The 22,518-nt window shown below is 37.7% G+C and overlaps 1 protein-coding gene across 2 annotated transcripts in view; it reads right to left on the minus strand.

The window, feature by feature from the left end:
- Window positions 1-22,518, minus strand: part of FTO (FTO alpha-ketoglutarate dependent dioxygenase) — a 392,115-nt gene that overhangs the window by 368,892 nt on the left and 705 nt on the right. The window lies entirely within an intron of this gene.

Below are 22,518 nucleotides of genomic sequence, written 5' to 3' on the forward strand. Positions count from 1 at the left end.
AGATTAAAAACAACCAAACAAAATTTACCATCAATTATCTGAGACATAAAGTCTCGTAGGAATCTTTAAAAATAGCCTAAAGGGTATTTTTGTTTTCAAAAAGTTATACCTCCTTTTTCCCTGCTAGCAATGAACTGCTAAAAAATGGGGGTGGGGGGCGTGCTTTACTAGAAACCACAACACTGAAATGTCAGGGATTATGTAAAGCCCTTCAATGAATATTATTCTAAAAAAATATTTACTAATTACACAGAAAACAACGATCACTCAGTATTTGTATGGCATTTAGCAATTTATTTTTTTAATCTTTTTTAACATTTATTCATTTTTGAGAGAGAGACAGAGCACGAGTGGGGGAGGGGCAGGGAGAGAGAGAGAATCCGAACCAGGCTCCAGGCTCTGAGCTGTCAGCACAAAGCCCGAAGCGGGGCTTGGACCCACACCATGAGATTATGACCTGAGATGAAGTCGGACGCTTAACAGACTGAGCCACCCAGGAGCCCCACATTTAGCAATTTAAAATCAACCTGCTAAAAAATAATAAAAAATAAAAAATAATAAAAAAAAAATAATAAAATTAAATAAATAAAATAAAATAAAATAAAATAAAATAAAATAAAATAAAATAAAATAAAATAAAATAAAATCAACCTGTTAATCTAGGACTGACTTATCAGATGGCATTCATTTTCCAAAAAAAAACCATGGGAAATCTTAACAGACCATGATACAATACCACACCCCTATATAGCAATAAACAAAACATGTTAAAAATAAAAATAAATCTCAGTGCTAGAGAAGCAATGAAATTGTAATGTAACTATAACTGAAAGGGAAGGAATAACTACATATTTATTTTTCCTCCAAATAAGAATTTTTTTAAAAAAAGCTGTGCAGTACCTGGATGGCTCAGTCGGTTAAGCATCCAACTCTTGATTTTGGCTCAGGTCACAATCTCAGGTTTGAGCCCCGCGTCCAGCTCTGCACTGACAGCACAGAGAGCCTTCTTGGGATTCTCTCTGCCCCTCACCCACTGGTGCATGTGTGCACACACATGTGCACACAGTCTCTCTCTCTCTCTCTCTCTTTCTCTCTCTCAAAACAAATAGTAAATACTTTTTTTAAAGGGCTGCTCTAAGACCCATAAAAATGGAAAAGAATTTTTATCAATTTTATAATTTATTATCAGTTTATATAAATTACACTAGCTTTTTAGTCTTTGTTTTGGGAAAAGAGCATAATAATGTCTCTAGCATTCTTCTGCGGAGGAAATGCAATTGAACCACAACATTTACATCCTCCAGCAATGCACATCCATTTCACTAACTGTGTGGTGATGCGGCAGTCTAGGACACCCCACATAAACTAGAAGCTTTTTTTTATCCTAGTAAACTAGAAATTCTATAGGTGGGTGAAGGGCTCCTAGGTCTCAGTGTACTTTAGGCTCTCTCGATAATGAGCATTTGAAAATTAAGTCTCAGAAAACAATCAGTAAATATTTACTATTGTATATCTGTCAACAAAGTTGTGTTACATATTTCAGAGGACGTGTGCATACATATATATGTGTGTATATAATATACATATATTTTTTAATACTTTCTCCTCCAAAGAACTTGATACTATGTTGGGAGAGAGAGCTGGGGGAGTAGTGGATAAGACAAGAATACTAAAAGCCTTCTATTTTAAATCATATTTGTATCTACATAGCATTTTTAGTGCTGTGCTCACGACTCTGCATGCATCACAGAACCAAAATACAATCTGTAGAACTAAGAAATACTAAGTGATAAGTGCTACAAAAACATGCACAAATTGCTACAGGAACACAGAAAGGAAAATTATTTTTAAGATTTTGAAATGCTTTTCATATTACAAAAAGGAAATAAATGAACTAAGTATTCATCTCAAAAATTCAGTAAAATAAAAACAAAAGCAGTTTAAGCAAAACTGAAGGAAGGAAACAATAAAGATTGAGGTAAAAATTAATGAATTAGCATAACAAATTCAAGAGATCGTTTTAAAAAATAGGTCACAAGCAAACAGAATCAAGCTTTGAAGACATTACATGAATACATAAAGTTAAAATTAAAAAGAAAAAATAAAAAATATGGAATTTTTTATTATAAAACTGCACAACTCTATCTTATAAGCCAGAGAATGTTATGTTCAGTGCTGTGCTAGTAAATATGAAACCTCAATTTCTGAGAAAGCATAATGACCAAAATTTACTCAAAAGGAAAAAACTATATAGCCCACTAACTAGAAAAGATATTGGTACAGTTATCCAAAAATTACCTTCCCTAACATCACATGAAGAGTTTTACAAGTAATTTAGTTCAAACATCCAAGGGAAAAATAATTCCAATGTTTTTTAAAAGGCTCTAGAGCACAGAAAGAGGAAAATGGTACAAATCATTTTATGACACAGGCTTATCTATGATAGCAAAACTTGACAAAAGAAAGCACAAAAAGGAATGTTTCCCAGCATTTTAACAAGTAAATTATCTTCCCTCTACCATTTGCTGATGAGGATCAGCCAAAAGAGTTTTATTAAATTTTACTAACTATGGTTTGAATTATGACTATAACATGCATATTAAATATGGCTCACTGAAGATTCTGATATACCCTGGGGGTACTACCATCCAGCTTCCTTGGTAATCACTGCTATAGACCCATCTTGCTTTCCTAATTGAAATACTACAAGGTTGAATTCAGTAGTATGTTAAGACATAATGTGACTAAGTAGGATTTATGCCAAGAAACCAATATTAGAAACTATATTAACAGGTTACATTCTATCAATGAAAGTCAGACATTACCATCTAAATAAATGTCTAAATGTCAAAAATATATTCAACAAGGGGCACCTGGGTGGCTCAGTCGGTTAAGTGTCCAACTTCAGCTCAGGTCACGATCTCACGAATCGTGAGTTGAAGCCGTGAATCTTGAGTTCAAGCCGTGAGTCAGGATCTGTGCTGACAGCAGAGCTTCAGATCCTCTGTCTGCACCACCACCACCACCACCACCACCACCACCACCACCACCCTGCCCCACTCTGCCCTTCCCCTGCTTGCTCTCTCTCTCTCTCTCAAAACTAAAAAAGCCATTTTTAATATATATGCATATATATATATATGCACATGTATATTAAACATGAATTCAACCTCAGTCCCTAGAAAAAAATAAACTAAAAATCAAAGATTATTGTCGGTAATTACCATTACACTCAATACCAGAATCCTGAAACATAAGTAGTAAAAGCATGACTATCACCTCTATTCAAAGGTTTTAGACAAAGTAATAACACAAGAAAAAAAAAAAAAAGGGAGGAGAATATAATTACTGAAGGGGGAAAGACCAAATTTTATTTGCAGATGATTAAATTATATGCCGAGTATATACCTAGAAACCCAAAAAAATCAAACAAAAAATATTAGAATAAGAATATTTCTATATTGTGGCCAATTACAAAAACAACACATAAAACAAGCTTTCCCATGTACCACTCTAAAAGTATAATTTAAAAATATCCCATTTGCAATAGTAACCAAAAATAGTAATCAAATTATGTAAAATATACAGTAATAAACCCAAAAGGTAATAAATAGTACTTACTTGAATAAAATTACAAAACTTTATGAGGACCATGAAAGAGAGCTTAAATAAATATAAAGACAAATCACATTGTGGAATGAGAAAAAAAAATTTTTTAAGTTTATTTTTGAGAGAGCGAGTGAAAGTGGGGGAGGGGCGGAGAGAGAGGGAGAGAGGAAAAATCCCAAACAGTATCCACACTGTCAGTGTGGAGCCCAATGCAGGGCTCAAACTCACTAACCACGAGATCATGACCTGTGTTGAAACCAAGAGTCGGACACCTAACCGACTGAGCCACCCAGGCAACTCAGATGAGAAAAATTTTTTGCCATAATTAGTTCTTTCTTTTTGTTTTGTTTTTTTTTTAATGTTTATTTTTGAGAGAGAGAAAGAGTGCTAGCAGGGGAGGGGCAGAGAGAGAGGGAGGCACAAAATCCAAAGCAGGCTCTAGGCTCTGAGCTGTCAGCAGGGAGCCTGATGCAGAGCTTGAACTCATGAACCATGAGATCATGACCTGAGCTGAAGTTGGACACTTAACTGACTGAGCCGCCCAGGCGCCCCTATTTCAGTTCTTTCCAAGTTAGGTTATAAATTTAATGCAATAATAATTAAAATACTAAAGGGATGATGTACCCAAGAGACTTAAAAAAGTGATATTTTAAATTTATCTGGAAAAATTGTTAAGTTGTCTCCTCCTTAAAAAAGAAGAGCCAAAGAACTTCTAAAAACAAAGAACAGTCATGCAGGTCTTGTACTGCTAGAAACTGGAAGGCATCATGAAACTCTGGTAATTAAAATGGTGTATCAAGAACAAGAGACAAAACAAAAGAATCAATAAAACAAAATAAAAACAAACAAAAAGCAGATCTGAGTATTTCAGCATTCAAATCAGTCAATTAATTTGCATAATTCCAAGGTGGAAACTGGTGAACCACCTGGGAGGAAAAGTTAGATAGCTACTCCATTTCATACACCAACTAAATTCTAGATGCGTTACAAGAATGATATAAAAATATAGGGGTGCCTGGGTGGCTCAGTCGTTTGAGGGTCCGACTTCAGCTGAGGAGGTCATGATCTCACAAACGTGAGTTCGAGCCCCGCGTCAGTCTCTGTGCTGGCAGCTCGGAGCCTGGAGCCTGCTTTGGATTCTGTGTCTCCCTCTCTCTCTGTTCCTCCCCTGCTCCTCTCTCTCTCTCAAAAATAAATAAAGATTAGGGGTGCCTGGGTGGCTCAGTCAGTAAAGTGTCAAACTTCGCCTCAGGTCATGATCTCACAGTTCGTGAGTTCAAGCCCCGTACCAAGCTCTGTGCTGATAGCTTAGAGCCTAGAGCCTACTTCGGATTCTATGTCTCCCTCTCTCTCTGCTCCTCCCCTGCTCATGCTCTGTCTCTCTCTCCTTCAAAAATAAATAAAAACATTTAAAAAAATTTTTTAATAAATAAATAAAGATTAAAAAAACTTTTTTTTAATATTAAAACACAAAATACCTAGGACACATAAGTGACTAATTCAACTGATAATTAGGTGGGAAAAGTTTCCCTATACATAAAGAACAAAAAATTTTTGAATAATAAAAATTCAAAAGTAGAAGGCAGGCAACAAACAAACTAGGAAAAGTATTTCCATCAGTTGATTAACGAAAAATAACATCCCTAATATTTACGAAGTAGTCTTACAAATCAACAGGAAAAGACAAACACACATTACCAAAATGGACAAAGGCTATATAAACAAGCAAATCACAAAAGAAATATATTGTTGGTCAATAAACACGATGAGAGGGAATTCAACCATATACTCAGTAATTAAGAAAATACAAATGGGGGGGGGGAAGAAAATTCAAATTAGTTCTACAATGAGCTCCTACTTCACCTCCTCCAAATTGGCATATATTTTTACTTTATGCTAATTCTCAGGGTTGGAGAGGACATAACAAACGTGTATTCTCAGGCAGTGTTTCTTACAGTAGAAACTGGCATCACCTCTCTGGGGGGCAATCTGACAGTGCAAACTAAAACTCTTTACAAATGTTAACCTGACAATTTGCCTTTTTTTAATTTACCTTGTGGAAAATACCAGAGGTTTGCACAAAGATTTATGTGCAAGAATGGTCACTGAGAGATAATTTATAATAGCAGGAAAAAAAAATCCGTATGATGAAATAGTACATAATGAAAATCCATATGATGAAACACTTTATGTTTTGTTTAAAGTATCTTATATAAATATGTTGTAGATAAAACTGGGCTCACAGTGATATACTGGGCATATAATAGGCATAATAAGAATAATATAGTATTTTAACAAATACACCAATATACTAACACAGAGGTTATCCCTGGAAAATTATAGGCTTTTTTTTTCCTGCTTGGTATTTTTTTGTATTTTTAAATTTTTCTAATATAACAAACTATCATGTAATTGGGAAAAATAATGTTTTAAATAAGAAATGCTTAATTATCTGTGCCCCACATATTGTTGTCATACATTTACAAAGCTGTCTTTCATTAGCCGCATGTTAAAAATAATTTCACTACCTAAAGTCACATCCACGGTAATATTAATCACAGCTAATGCTTACAAAACACTTATATTTACCCAACGCTATTCTAAATACTTTCTATATATTAAATCATTTCATCCTTAGACTATTATTATCATCTCCATTTTACAGTTGAAGATTGAGGCTCCAGGAGATGAGGTGAGCTGGCCAAGATCGCTCAGCTAGTAAGTAGAGAAGCTAGGGAGAAAACAAGGCCGACTGGGTGCAAAATCCATACTCTGAAACACACAACAGGCTACTGTCTCTCCTGATAAACTATACTATAAAGCAACAAGACTGATTTACAATATATATGTCAGAACATAAACAATCAAATAAGCACTATCCCCTTTAAAGTAGTCTCCGTGGGAAACTATACATATCCAAAAATGTGGTCACTGATCAAAACATTTTTGGAAATCCTTCCTTTGACGGTCTCCAGGGGGCAGTAAAAGTGAGAAAAGACGAGATTTCTATCAAACAGCTAGGAATCATTCAGCCGCAAGTCTTAAAGTGTGATTAAACTGCACAGTTCTGCTTTTGGTAACACAAGAAAAATCGATGAGGCTGATTTTACTATTGCACCCATACCTGGTATCCACTTCCAGGAACTACATTCACAGGAGGCTTTCACCACTTGCTACCCTGCAATTACCGTAATCATTTGCTCACTGAGCCGAGGTCCTCCATGGCAAAGATTATATCTTACTCATCTTTGCATTTCCAGCCTCTAACACAATTCTTGGCACAACAAAGAGTACTGGTTAAGTATCTCTGAAGGAACTCTAAAGAGAATGCCATACATACAAGTGCTCTGAGCAATGACAATATAGAAGAATGAATAAAAATACCACAAGGAGAGCATCTGAGCCTGTGTACAGGTAAACATATAATGTAGGTAGAGACTACAATGGAAATTTTAAGGAGTAATTCTTACAATTCTAAATATTAAGGAAGATAAAACTGAGTTTTTAACAGGTCTTCTTAGGACGATTCCTAGCTATAGTCATTTCACAAAACACAAGGAGGGGGAGTAGATATGCCTCATTGTCTAAAAAGCAATCTACTGAACCAAGGATGCAGAAATAACCATAAACTTTCTCAGACAACGATGCAAAAACACATCTGCTACACAGAAGACACCAGGATGCATCCTGCCTATGGGTTCAATCGACAAAGCACAACGTGGTGTCTGAAATATAAATCAAAGCACCTTACATCCCTGGTACTTATTGACATTTGCTACCTGCAAATTTCTAATATGTGCAAGATGGGCCTATTTTTATTTACAGCACAAACCACAGACTGAATGTAAAACAAGACGCTTAATAAATCCAGGGGAACATAAAACACCAGCATAACTCAGACAGCAAGACAGACACTCACTCCTTAATTAAGTGGGTGATGTTCTGTTTAAAACAAAAAGACAACCCTGGGCTGCAGCTAAGATTAAGCACTCAGTGTTGCGAGGGAAACGCCAACCATTTTCGGGGCAGAGGCTTTAAATCATGAAAAATAAACCATCTGATAGTCTGTATTCAATAGTAAGTAGACAGTCAGGACACAGACTGATTTGGATTAACACATTTTCAGTTATAACAAGTAATTTTACAGAGGATTAGTATCTTGATGGTCTGATCAATATGAGGCACCGCTGCCATTACAGATGAAGAGAAAATTGCCCCTCTGGTAATAAAGTGTGCGTGTCTTCGTTCTCCTTCATTTGCTGAGTCCATTACAGTAATGGTTCCAGCATTAACAGCTGGGGCAATTTAAGCAGCAGGGGTCTGATGAATTTAAAAGCTGGGCACACTGGCTACTCATCCTTTCCTCTCCTTCCAGGCTGCAGAGGCAACTCCTCGGCCTGGCTGCCTCCAACACGAGGATCGTGTTTCATGAGAACAACGGCCACGGTACAATTTGCCAATTATTGTCTCATTAATAGTGTTACCAGTCAATAATGTGACTAAAACAAAAACCGCTCGCAGCATATTGGCTGCCGATCCTGCAAAAAACTGCCAACTATTTACCTAAATAACAAGATTGACGTGACAACAGGCTAGAGTCCACATAAACTGGAATGTTTTCATTCATTTGCCTGATGCTAGTCTCTAGCCAAACACAAAACAAAAACAGAACGTTCGCGCTGACAGGGAAGAAAAAAAAATCGTCAGCAAAATGTTCCATCTCTGTTTTCAAAAAATGGCAAACTGGAAAACAATGAGATAATGGACTGCGGTGCACAGAAACAGAAAATCCATATTAATACAGCCTTGAGACTTTAATCATGCCCAATTCAACAGTGAGCTAAGGTTGCCACATCAGCCCATTTTATATGATTATTAGAGAAATGCTGGCCCTTGAGGCTCAGCCTTGAATGATCCAGTCACTAAATGAAGGCGCCAAAGGGCAGACTTAGGGCTAATGCAGAAATCAGAGCACCAAATTTTCTGATCACAAACGGTTATGAAAACACTCATGCACTGGCAACATCTCTCTCCCTCAGATCAGCTGCAACACAATTTGGTCCTTCAGACTGAGTTTTCTACTTCGTTTCTACCAGCTGTAAAGGATCTCAACTGCCATTTATCCATATGGCAGTTCTTTAGCATAAAGGAAGGCATGGTCCCTTTGCAAGCAGGTCATTTCCAAAACTACAGAGCAAATAAATGATCATAATGGCAACAGGACAGATGCTCACAGCACAAACAAAAATGCGAGCCTAGAGCACCTATGCAAGGTTCAGCTTTCAAACATGCACTGGCCTTGCAAGAGAAACACGATGCCAAGGCCAAGGGTGTGGAAACTTCCTACCGATGCCAATCTTAATCTCCTGAACGTTTCCTAACCCGGCCCCAAAATCCCCAAGATTCCTCCCAGCTTCCACTGGAAAATCAACTGGTGAGACAGTTTTGTAAAATAATACAAAATCAGTGAGTATATAACAGAAGGTCACATGAATGTGGTTAGCAGAACTCTAAATTTACCTTCTCTGAACTGCACCTTTTTTTAAGGTTCCAAAAGTACCACCTCAACTATAAAGTTCTTGTCTTCTAGAGATTAGAAAGTCATAATTTAAATGTAACTTTATCAAGAAATCTGCCATAATAAACTAGCACCGACAAAATACACCAATCCTCCAGGGTAAATTAGCATCTTAAATTTAAAGGGAGCACTAGAAAACAATTGTTGGCAGTTGCTAAAGCATGTGCCGAAGAGAAGAATCCTATTTCTCAACAATAATACCTATACCTATGGTGTGTCAAGTAATTTAAAATCCATATTTAACCATTTTGCATTCTTTCTTTCAGGTTCCAGCTTCAGCTCTCACTAGGGCAAAGCCTAATGACCAATAGTAACGGGTGATGCTTTGGGGGAATTCACTCATTCTTTTGATAAATTTGTATGCGATATTTACTACGTGCCTGGAACAGTGTGAAGTGCCAGGGATACAATGGTGAAGAACAAAACTACCCACGGTATCTACTTTCTCGAAGCAAACAGTCTAAATGCCAATACCTGTATTGCCAGACTTAACCACAATAGAATCCAATCGGCAGCCGGGGAGCCAATACGATCATTATTAAGGGTCACATGTAACCTGTATCAGATACTGGAGGCTCTCAACCATTCAATCTTCAACAGACACTTACAAATGTCTCTTATGTGCAGGATACTCTGCTGGGTACAATACAGAGAAGGAAGGATGAATAAGAAAGACACCAACGCAGTCTTCAGAGAAGCTGTCTAAAGCGTCTAAGACTTTTCAAATGGCTATTTAGTTTTCAAAACCAACACAAACATGGTAATACAAAGTAACAAGAATTCAATGTGACTCAGTGGGTTAGCTAGTTAACTTTTCAAGGAAAAATACTTAAAGTGTTTTGGAAACCATGAATAAACTAACCCTTCTATCTAGAGAAGGCAATCCAAACTACTAAATAGTGATTAAAGGTTGAGCCATACACTCGAAGAGAGATCAAGCAAAAGATAAAGAGAGACATTTGGGGGGGGGGGGCGGATCACACACTGGAATACGGCAGGAGAAGTTTTAATTTTTTAAGTCGGCTGGTCATTGGCCACCACCAAAAATGTTCTACATTCAGTTTCCTAAATCTGTGACAGATAAGCCGGCAATATAATCCAGGATGGTCCATAGTGAAGGTAGGGACCAAAAGAACCTTTCCAGAACCTTACTAAAATGCCAAACTGCAAAAAACATAAAATAAAACTGAAGTAAAAAGACCCAATGAACACATACACAAACCACAAACTTCCTTTTATTCCACTATCATATTTATAACTCACTAGACAGTATAACATAAGGTTTATCTTATTAAATGATATCAAGAAAATAGCCACCAAAACAGAAGACTTTGTTAATGATTTTTATTTGAAACAGCAAGTTTATTCTGGATATGTTCCTTCACTGATAAAAGTGTACATTACTGGGGCGCCTGGGTGGCGCAGTCGGTTAAGCGTCCGACTTCAGTCAGGTCACGATCTCGCGGTCCGTGAGTTCGAGCCCCGCGTCAGGCTCTGGGCTGATGGCTCAAAGCCTGGAGCCTGTTTCCGATTCTGTGTCTCCCTCTCTCTCTGCCCCTCCCCCGTTCATGCTCTGTCTCTCTCTGTCCCAAAAAATAAATAAATGTTGAAAAAAAAAAAAAAGTGTACATTAAACAAAATTATCATGTTCCTAATAAGTGTACAGCCCTCTCAGTAATAAATCTTAACTAGTTATATTTTCAGTATTTTTTAAAAAGATGATCTTATCCATAGGAACCTTTGAAATGAACTTGGAATTCAACATCTACACCTTTTCACTCCATGACTGAAAAACAGTTCTAATACCCTATCAAAATACCAATGGCACTTTTTACAGAACTAGAACAAGGAATCCTAAAATTTGTATGAAGCCACAAAAAATCCCAAATAGTGAAAACAATTTTGAAAAAGAAAAACAAAGACGGAGGCATCACAACTACAGATTTCAAGTTATACTACAAAGCTGTAGTAATCAAAATAGTATGGCACTGGCACAAGAATAAACATATAGACCAATGGGACAGAACAGAAAGCACAGAAACAAACCCATGAGTATATGGGTCATCTAACCTTTGACAAAGGAGGAAAGAATATGTAATGGGAAAGTCTCTTCAACAAATGGCGTTGAGAAAACTGGATAGCTACATGCAAACAAGTGAAATTGGACAACTTTCTTATACCATAAAAAAAGATTAACTCAAAATAGATTAAGGACCTAAATGTGAGACCTGAAACCATATAAATCCTAGAAGAGAGGATAGGCAGTAATTTTTCTGCCATCAGTCATAACAACGTTTTTCTAGATACGTCTCTTGAGGCAAGGGAAAAATTAACTATTGGGAGTTCATCAAACTAAACAGTTTCTGCACAGCAAAGGAAAAAATACACAAAATCAAAAGGCAACCTACCAAATGGGAGAAGGTATCTGCAAATGACATATCCAATAAAGGGTTAGTATCCAAAATATATAAAGAACTTATAAAACTCAATACCCAAAAAAAACAAATAACCCAACTAAAAAATGGGCAGAAGACAAGTACAGACATTTCTCCAAAGAAGACATCCAGATGGCCAACAGACACAGGAAGAGCTGTTCAACATCACTCCTCATCAGGGAAATGTAAATCCAAACTACAATGAGATATCACCTCATACCTCTCAGAATGGCTAAAATCAAAAACACAAGAAACAACAAGGTTGACAAGGATGTGGGAAAAAAGAACCCTCTCGCACTGTTGATGGGAATGCAAATTGGTGCAGCTACTGTGCAAAACAGTGTGGAGGTTCCTCGAAAAGTCAAATACAGAACTACCCTACGATCCAGCTACTGCACTGCTTGGTATTTACCAAAAAAATACAGAAACACTAATTCAAAGGAATACATGCACCTTCATGTTTATTGCAGCATTATTGACAATAGCCAAATGATGGAAGCAGCCCAGGTGTCCATCAATAGATGAATGGATAAAGATGATGAGATATATATAATGAGAGTGAAATATTACTCAGCCATATAAAAGAATGAACTCTTGCCTTGTGCAATGACACAGTTGGAGCTAGAGCGTATAATGCTAAGTGAAAATAAGTCAGGGAAGCACAAATAACATGATTTTACTTATATGTGGAATTTAAGAAACAAAACAAAGAAACAAAGGGAAAAAAAGACAAACCAAAAAACAGACTCATGACTATAGAGAACAAAGAGACGGTTACCAGAGGGGTGGTAGGTGGTGGATGGGTCAAACAGGTGAAGGGGATTAAGAGACACTTACCATCCTAAACCTCATAAAGGCCATACATAAGGACCCACAGCTAATATCATCCTCAATGGGGAAAAACTGACAGCTTTCCCACCAAGGTCAGGAACAAGACAGGGACGTCCTCTCTCACCACTGTTGTTCAACATAGTACTGGAAGTCCTAGTCTCAACAGTCAGACAACAAGAAGAGATAAAAGGTATCCAAATCGGCAAGGAAGGGCTCAAACTTTCACTCTTTCCACATGATATGATGCTCTAGGTGGAAAACCCAAAAGATTTCACCAAAAACTGCTAGAACTGATACATCAATTCAGCAAAGTCACAGGATATAAAATCAATGCACAGAAATCGGTTGCATTTCTATACACCAATAATGAAGCAGCAGAAAGAGAAATCAAGGAATAGATCCCATTTACAATTGTACCAAAAACCATAAAATACCTAGGAATAAACCTAACCAAAGAGGTGAAAGATCTACACACTGAAAACTACCGAAAGCTTGTGGAAAAAACTGAAGACACAAAGAAATGCAAAAACATTACATGCTCATGGATTGGAAGAACAAATATTGTTAAAATGTTGATGCTACCCAAAGCAATCTACACATTCAATGCAATCCCCATCAAAATAATATTAGCATTCTTCACAGAGCTAGAACAAACAATTCTAAAATTTTTATGGAACCAGAAAAGACCCAAATAGTCAAAGCAATGTCGAAAAAGAAACCCAAAGCTGGAGGCATCACAATTCTAGACTTCCAGCTGTATTACAAAGCTGTAATCATCAAGACAGTATGGTACAGGCACAAAAAACAGACACATCGATTAATGGAACAGAACAGAGAACCCAGAAATGGACCCAGAAATGTATGGCCAACTAATCTTCAACAAAGCAGTAAAGACTATCCAATGGAAAAAAGAAAATCTCTTCAGCAAATGGTGCTGGGAAAATTAAACAGCGACAGCAGAAGAATGGACCTGGACCACTTTCTTACACCATACACAAAAATAAACTCAAAATGGATAAAAGACCTAAATGTGAGACAGGAAAGCACCAAAATCCTAGAGGAGAAAACAGGCAACAACCTCTTTGACCTTGGCCACAAGTTATTAAACAGGTCTTCAGAGGCAAGGAAAACAAAAGCAAAAATGAACTACTGGTACCTCATCAAGACAAAAAGTGAAGGAAACAATCAACAAACTTAAAAGGCAGCCTAGAGAATGGAAGAAGACATTTGCAAACAACATATCAGATAAAGGGTTAATATCCAAAATCTATAAAGAACTTCTCAAACTCAACACCCAAAAAACAAATAAGCCAGTGAAGAAATGGGCAAAAGACATGAATAGACACTTTTCCAAAGAAGACATCCAGATGGCTAACAGACACATGAAAAAATGCTCAACATCATTCATTATCAAATGAAAATCACAATGAGATACCACCTGACACCTGTCAGAATGGCTAAAATTAACAGCTCAAGAAAGAACAGATGTTGGCAAGGACGCAGAGAAAGGTGGAACGCTTAAGCATCATTGGTGGGAATGCAAACTGGTGCAGCCACTCTGGAAAACAGTATGGAGGTTCCTCAAAAAATTAAAAATAGAGCTACCCTATGACCCAGCAATTGCACTACTAAGTATTTATCCAAAGGACACAAAAATGCTGATTCGAAGGAGCACATGTACCCCAATATTTATAGCAGCACTATCAACATTAGCCAAATTATGGAAAGAACCCAAATGTCCACCAACTGATGAATGGGCAAAGATGTGGTATACAGACATAGATGTAGATATGGATATATAGATATATAGACATATAGATATACATATATATAAACAATGGAATATTACTTGGCAATCAAAAAGAATGCAATCTTGCCATTTACAACAACGTGGATGGAACCAGAAAGTATTATGCTAAGTGAAATACATCAGTCAGAGAAAGACAAATACCTTATGATTTCACTCATGTGTAATTTAAAAAACAAAACAGATTGGGGCACCTGGTGGTTCAGTCGGTTGGGCATCCAACTTCGGCTCAGGTTATGATCTCACAGTTCGTGGGTTCGAGCCCCGTGTTGGGCTCTGTGCTGACAGCTCAGAGCCTGGAGACTGCTTCGGATTCTGTGTCTCCCTCTCTCTCTCTGTCCCTCCCCCACTCATGCTCTGCCTCTCTCTCTCAAAAATAAATAAACATTAAAAAAAATTATTTAAACAAAATAGATGAAGATAGGGGAAGGGAAAGAAAAATAAAAACAGAGATAGAAGGGAACGCCTGGGTGGCTCAGTCAGTCAAGCATCTGACTTCGGCTTAGGTCACGATCTCACGGTTTGTGAGTTCGAGCTATGCTATGTGGTAACTAACTTGGATTTAAGTAAAATTTTAAAAAATAATAGTAAAGCAGTTAATTTAGCTATTATAGGGGGAAAAAAACAAAAAGAGTACACTTATCATGATGAGCACTGAGTAATGTATAAAACTGTTGAATCACTATTCTGTACACCTGAAATGAATACAACATTGCGTTAACTGGAATATAAAAAAAAAACAAAAAAACAGTTCTAATATTTCTGGACAACTTCAAAAGGAGTCTCAGGTGTCTTATAAGGATACATCCTTAGACAGATCTTAGGAAGGAATTCCGTGACGCCAAGACCAGGTTAAATAGATCTTCCTGAGGAAGGAATTCCAAAACCTCCATAGCACAATAGATCCTCCTTGCTATCATGTCCTGCTCCCATGATAAAACACAGCACTCCACTGTTGGTACCTGTTTAATTATTACCTTTCATGGAAAAGTGGCCAGTTCCATGGGACCAAATCTGCCATATTTCCCCATGTGCCCCCAAAGTACCAAATCTGGTACTTAACTAGATTCCTCATCTGAACCACAGAACACAGAAAATGGTTTGAATGACTATTTTCTTAATTCCTCCAAAGGTGGTACACACTTTATACCATTTGAGAGGCATAGGACAGAAGTTAGTGGAACCCCAGTTGAGAAAAATCTGTCCAATTAGCTGACCTAAGTTTTTACCGCATGACTATTCTGAATATAGGCTAAAATAGCTATGGGGATCAGACAGGTGGAAATGATGATGCCAATGACATGATGGTGGTAACAACATCTACTTTGAAAACATGCTAGAATGTTCCAGGTGCTTAACATATATCACACTTAATTCTCACCATGACCGTAACTATCACCACAATTTTATTGCTAATGGGCAAAGCGGGAGTGTAGCAAAATGGAAAATCCATTTCCCATCTAAAGGGGGAGCCAATATTCAGCTGTAGTTACTACAGTGCGGGCCAGGTGTTGCCAGATAGTCTAGCTTTCAGGAGAGCCAGACATCCAGATTTTTATCTCAACTTTGTATTAGAAAATAACTCAGAAACTTTCAAACATAGTTTGGGCCAAGTAAAACACATTTACAGGCAGGATGAATACGTGAGTTGTAAATGTGTGAACTCGAATGGCCCCTACCTTTCCGCAAAAACATACGTGCCAAAAATGCATAATCTGAATCTCATTAGGAAATATCAAATAAGAATCCTGAGATAGTGTACAAAACAAATATCCTGTAGTCATCACAAATGTCAACAACGCCTTCCTCATCACAAATGTCAATTGTCATGAAAGAAAAAGAAAAGCATAAGGAACCAAATTAAGGAGACCAGATTAAAGGAGGTTAAAAGAAACCAGATGCATGACAATGAAAAGTAGTGTGTGCTCCTGGATTGGAACCTGGGCCAGGAAAAAAAATGCTAGAAAAGAAATTATTAGGACAATTCACAAAATTTGCATATGGACTTTGGATTAAATGGAGTATTTTATCAATGTTAACTTTCCTGAACTTGACAATTCACTATGTTTCTATGTAAGAGAATGTCCTTGTTCTTAGTAAATAGATGCTGAAGTATTCAGAGGTAAAGAGGATTAAGGTTTTCCAACTTCCTCTGTAATGGTTCATTAAAAAAATAGTAATAGTGGTTCCTGTGTGTCTATATAGGGTGAGAGAAAGTGAAAAAGCAAATGTGGCAAGACATTAACAACCGGGAATCCACACGACAGGCCTAGCAGAGCTCTTTGTTCTACTCTCGCAGCTCTTCTATAAATTTTAAATCGTTGTAAAATAATAAATTATGTCATCTGAAAAAAAAAAAACAAAACAGAAACATGGGGGCAGCTCTGCATTAGCAGAGGGCTCTCTGGACAACCAAACTCATTTGAGGCCATACCTACTGTGTCCCTGGCACAGTGACCAAACCTAATCACACCGGACCCTCACGGCACCCACAAAGGCAGCCATTCTTTTCTTTCCTCTCTTTTTTTTTTTTTTAAATTTACATCCAAGTTAGTTAGCATATAGTGCAATAATGATTTCAGGGGTAGAATTAGTGATTCATCATTTACATATAACACCCAGTGCTCATCCCGACAAGCGTCCTCCTTAATGCCCCTTGCCCATTCAGCCCATCCCCCACCCATACCCCCTCCAGCAGCCCTTAGTTTGTTCTCCGTATTTCAGCCTCTTATTGTTTGTCCCCCTTCCCTGTTTTTATATTATTTTTGCTTCCCTTCCTTTATGTTCATCTGCTCTCTATCTTAAGTTCCACATTTGAGTGAAGTCATATGATATTTGTCTTTCTCTGACTAATTTCACTTAGCATAATACACTCTAGCTCCATCCGTGTTGTTGCAAATGGCAAGATTTCATTCTTTTTGATTGCTGAGTAATACTCCATTGTGTATATATATATATATATATATATATATATATATATATATACCACATCTTCTTTATCCATTCATTCATCCATCAGTGGACATTTGGGCTCTTTCCATACTTTGGCTATTGTCGATAGTGCTGCTAGAAACATTGGGGAGCCTGTGTCCCTTCAAAATAGCACACCTGCATCCTCTGGATAAATATCTAGTAGTGCAATTGCTGGGTCGTAGGGTAGTTCTATTTTTAATTTTTTGAGGAACCTCCATAGTATTTTCCAGAGTGGCTGCTTGCAGCTTGCACTGCAAAGATTAGCAGTGCGAAATCTTTCTCCGCGTCCTCGCCAACATTTGTTGTTGCCTGAGTTGTTAATTTTAGCCATTCTGACACGTGTGAGGTGGTATCTCCTTGTGGTTTGGATTTCTATTTCCCTGATGATGAGTGATGCTGTGCATTTTTTCATGTGTCTATTAGCCATTTGGACAGAAGCAACCATTCTTGACTCCATTTTCTGTCAGGAGAAACTGAAGCACATGCCAACCCTCCCTCCCAACAGCAAGGAAATTTTAAAGGGCGTGGCTCCAACTCAGACTATCAAATACTAATCTGGACCATACCACTGTATGTCTTACGAAAAAAACGCATGAATATACCTTGCTGTTCTCTTACCCTTGAACATAGATTAAATAAATGTTATCATGAAAAGCTAGATAACATTTGTCCAGCCTTTTTATTCACCCTCCAAACTTGGAAACTGTATAAAAGCCTGTATATAAGCAATCACAAGAAGAAAATACAATCTAAGCTATTTCAAAAAGAAAAACCAAAAGTAATTACCCATTATGGGGATGATAAAGTTTAATTTAAAAAGCAAACAAGAAATCTTTGTGACCTTGGGATAGGTAACGATTTCACCGATATGACACAAAAAGCATTAATCATAAAAAGCAATATCAATAAATTGGACCTTTATCAAAATTAAGTACTTTCGCTCCTCAAAAAACCATTAAGTAAACTAAAAGCCTGGAAAACAATGTTCACAATACATATCGCTGACAAAGAATTTATATCTAGAAAATATAAAGAGCTCCTAACACTTTATATTAAGAAGACAATCCAGCCAAAAAAAAAAAAAAAAAAGAGCTGAAGATTAGAACAGACACTTCACAAAAACAAATATCTACATAGTCAATAAACACATGAGAAGCTCTGCATCGTCAGACGTTTGGGAAATGAAAATCAAAACCACAATGAGATGTCGCTGCACACTAAGATAGCTATAATCTAAATGACAGTAGCAGGAGGTGACAAGTATGTGAAGAAATTGGAACCCTCAAGCATCGCTAGTGCAAACATAAAATGGTGTGTCCGTATTGGAAAACAATGTCTTAGCCCATTCAGGCTGCTGTAACAAAATACCACAGACTGGATGGCTTATGAACAGCAGAAATGGACCGTCCCAAAGGCTGGAAGTCCAAGATCTACGTACCAGCATGGTCAGGTTCTAGTGAGGACCTCCTTCTGGGTTGCAGACTCCAAATTTCTGGTTGTGTCCTAACACGGCAGAAGGGGTGAGGGGCTCTCTCAGGCCTCTCTTACAAGGGCATTAATCCCATTCTTAATCACCTCTGAAGGCCCTACCTCCTAATACCATTACCTTGGGGATTAGGATCTCAACATAAAAATTGGGGAGGACTCCGAGATTCATACCAAAACAGTACAGTACTTTCTTAAAATGTTAAACATAGATTTACCATGGGACCAGCAATTCCACTCCTAGGCAGCTATCCAAGAGCTTAAAGGAAAATATATGTCCATATAAAAAAAGTAGTATATGTTCACAGCAGCATTTTTCATAATAGCCAAAACGTATAAATAACCCCAAATATCCATCAACTGGTGAACGGATTAAACAAAATGCAGTGTATTCATACACTTGAATATTACACTATTCAGTAACAAAAAGGAACAAAGTACGGATACGTGCTACAACACGGATGAACCTCTCAAAACATCGTGTTGAGTGAAAGAAACCAAACACAAAAGGCCACCTATTGCCTGATTCCATTCACAGGAAATCTCCAGAAAAGGCAAATCTTTTTTTTTTTTAATTTTTTTTTTCAACATTTATTTATTTTTGGGACAGAGAGAGACAGAGCATGAACGGGGGAGGGGCAGAGAGAGAGGGAGACACAGAATCGGAAACAGGCTCCAGGCTCTGAGCCATCAGCCCAGAGCCCGACGCGGGGCTCGAACTCACGGACCGCGAGATCGTGACCTGGCTGAAGTCGGACGCTTAACCGACTGCGCCACCCAGGCGCCCCACAGAAAAGGCAAATCTTGAGAATAAATGATTAGCGGTTGCCTAGGGATCGGGGCGGGGGGGGGGGAGGGGGGTGGAAATGGAGATTAACTACAAATGAATACACACCTTCTTTAGGGGATGATGAAAACGTTCTAAAATAAAATTATGTTGATTGTTGCGCAACTCTGTAAATACACTACAAATCACTGAATTGTCTGTCCACTTAAAATAGGTGAGTTTTGCCAGTACAAAAATTGTACCTCAACAGCTTTTTAGAAAAGATACTCAACCTCATTAGTCATCACTGAATGCTAATTAAAGCCACCATGAGATACCACTACACGTCCATTAGAATGGCTAAAATTTTAGAGACTGACAACACTAAGCATTGGGGAGGTCACAGAGCAACTAGAATTCTCGTACACAGCCGATGGAGATACAAAATGGTGTACTGGGTGTGTAAAACATTCCCCAAAATGACATGTCCAATCTTAACCCATGGTAGTTGTCACTGTGACCTGCTCTGGGAAAGGGGTCTTTGTAGATGTAATTAAATGGAGGATCTTGAGATTAAGATCATCTTGGATTTAGGGTAGGCCCTAAATATAATGACTGGTGTCTTTACTAGAGAAAGGAGGGGGGGAGATTTGACACACAGAAACACAGAGAAGGTGGCCAGGGGAACACAGAAGCCAAATAAAGTTAAGTTGCCCAAACCAAGAAATGCCAGGAATCACCAGAAGCTACAAGAGGCAAGGAAGGGTTCTCCCCTAGAGCCTCCAGAGGGACCATGACCTATCAAAACCTTGCATCCAGACTTACCTTTAGAACTAAGAGAGTATAAATTTGTTTTAAGACACCAGGTTTGTGGTAACTTGTTCCAGCCGCACTAGAAAACTAACACAAATGGCAGAATCACTTTGGCAGTTTCCTAGAAGGCTAAACAGAGAACTCAACAATTGGAATTCTCAGTGTTTACCCAATAGAAAGAAAGACAAAGATTTATACAGGAATAGTCACAGCAGCATTTTTTACATAACAGCCCCACACCAGAAACAATTCAAATGTTCTTCAGCAACAGGTGAATGAATAAACAATATGTGGTAAATCCACACAGTAGACTATCACTCAGCAATAAAAAGGAATGAACTATTGATATATACATGACAACATGAATAAGTCTCAAAAATCATTATGCTTAATGAAAATAGACTCAAGAGTTCATACCGTATGTTTCCATTGGTATGAAATTCTAGAAAATATGGACTCATCTACAGCAAAAGAAAACATTATCAGTGGTTGCTTGGGAGCCAAGGTAGGGGAAGACACTGACTGCAAATTAGCAAGAGGAAATTTCTAGAAGGGACTGAACTGTTGTCTATGTCAACGATGATGGTGGTTTTGCAGGTGTATACACCTGTCAAACTCATCAAATTGTACATTATAAACGGGTGCAAATTATTGTATGTAAATTACGCCTCAATAAAGTTGATTAGAATATGAGAAATTAGGTCATGAGTAACTGAACATCTCCTATTTAAGATTTAAAACTCAATTGCCTATACTTTGTTCTAACCGATGATACTGTCATAAGCAAATTTTAAATAAATATCAAAGAACTTCTTTAAAGAAAACAGGAAGACAACTTGCTCTATCAATTCAACATGTTTCACCAGCAGAAAATGGAAAAAAGCTTTGAGTCCGATAGACCTGGTTCTGAGCCCTAGTTCCACATAGCAACCAAGTGGCCTTGGGCAAGTCATGATTTCCTTAAGCCTTGGTTTCCACATCTGTAAAATGTGGAAGACATGAATAACTATCTCACAGGCAACGGTTATGGTTTCAGTAGAGTAAAAGCTTCTTTGTGCATGGATTCTATCTTAGCTAAAGTCATAATCCCAGTGTCTAGCAAATAAATAATAGGTGCTCAATAAATCTTAACAGAATAGATGGATAACACAAATGTAAAGCTAAAAGGTGAGAAAGACATCATACACAATGCCACTGGATGACATTTCTCTCTTCCTTTACACTGTTGCGGACTAATGCAAAAGAATCTTCCCTTCCCCTCCTTTTCCCCCTGTGGAACCCATCTTCAGTATTCTGTCCATATCACAGGCAGACCCTAGCATGGAAACTTCAGGTCCCCAGTGCAACCTGGTCATAACTCAGGTCATTATAGGGCAGATTTTATATTTTAAATCCATAGAAGTATTCCCTAAGACAAACTCACTTGTAGGATTCGAAATGCTACAAGAGCAAGAACTGTGTGTTATATTTATAATTGGTTCTCACTTCTAATATTTGCCTAATATAGAGTAGGCAACATAACAGCATGTGTAAAGGCTATGTAACCAGAGAGAGCAGAAAAGAGGGCCTTTTAAAAAGGCCAACGTGGCTGATGGGCGAAGAGTGGGCAGAATGTCATGTGGGATGTCCAGGCCATCATAGGCCATGTGAGGTTCTGTCTCTCTCTTGAGAACAACAGGAAGTCATGGAAAACTTTTAAACAGGTGGTTGGCAGAGGAGGGAGGAAGGAAAGGGACATGATCAGATTTGCATTTTGAAAAGATCACACTCCATAGTGTGCAGAAGAGACTGGCTGTGTGTGAGAAAGGGGATGAGGGGACAAAGGAGTGTTAGTGTGTAGAGTGAGTGCAGGCCAATAAGGAGCCTGATGCAACAATCCATTAAAGACATAATGGTAGCTTGGTCCAAGGTGGCAGAGATTGAAAAAATGGACCGGTTTACCGACGTATTTAAACAAATCAACAGGACTTGATTTGGGGAATGAGAGAGAAAAACACTCAATTCTTCTGAACCTCAATGCTTCGCCTGTAAAACAGGGCTGTTGATACTCCATCTGCATAATATCTATCTTGAAATCTGCTGCAGTGAGAATATGAAATATAAATTTTACGAACTTAACGCAGAAACTGACATGTAATAAATGCTTGTAATAAATGACAATAAATAAATGCATGTAACAAATGACAAAACAAAACGTCGCTATAGATGTTATTATTGCCAT

This window comes from Lynx canadensis, chromosome E2 (genome assembly GCF_007474595.2).
Source record: "Lynx canadensis isolate LIC74 chromosome E2, mLynCan4.pri.v2, whole genome shotgun sequence".
Classification (NCBI taxonomy): domain Eukaryota; kingdom Metazoa; phylum Chordata; class Mammalia; order Carnivora; family Felidae; genus Lynx; species Lynx canadensis.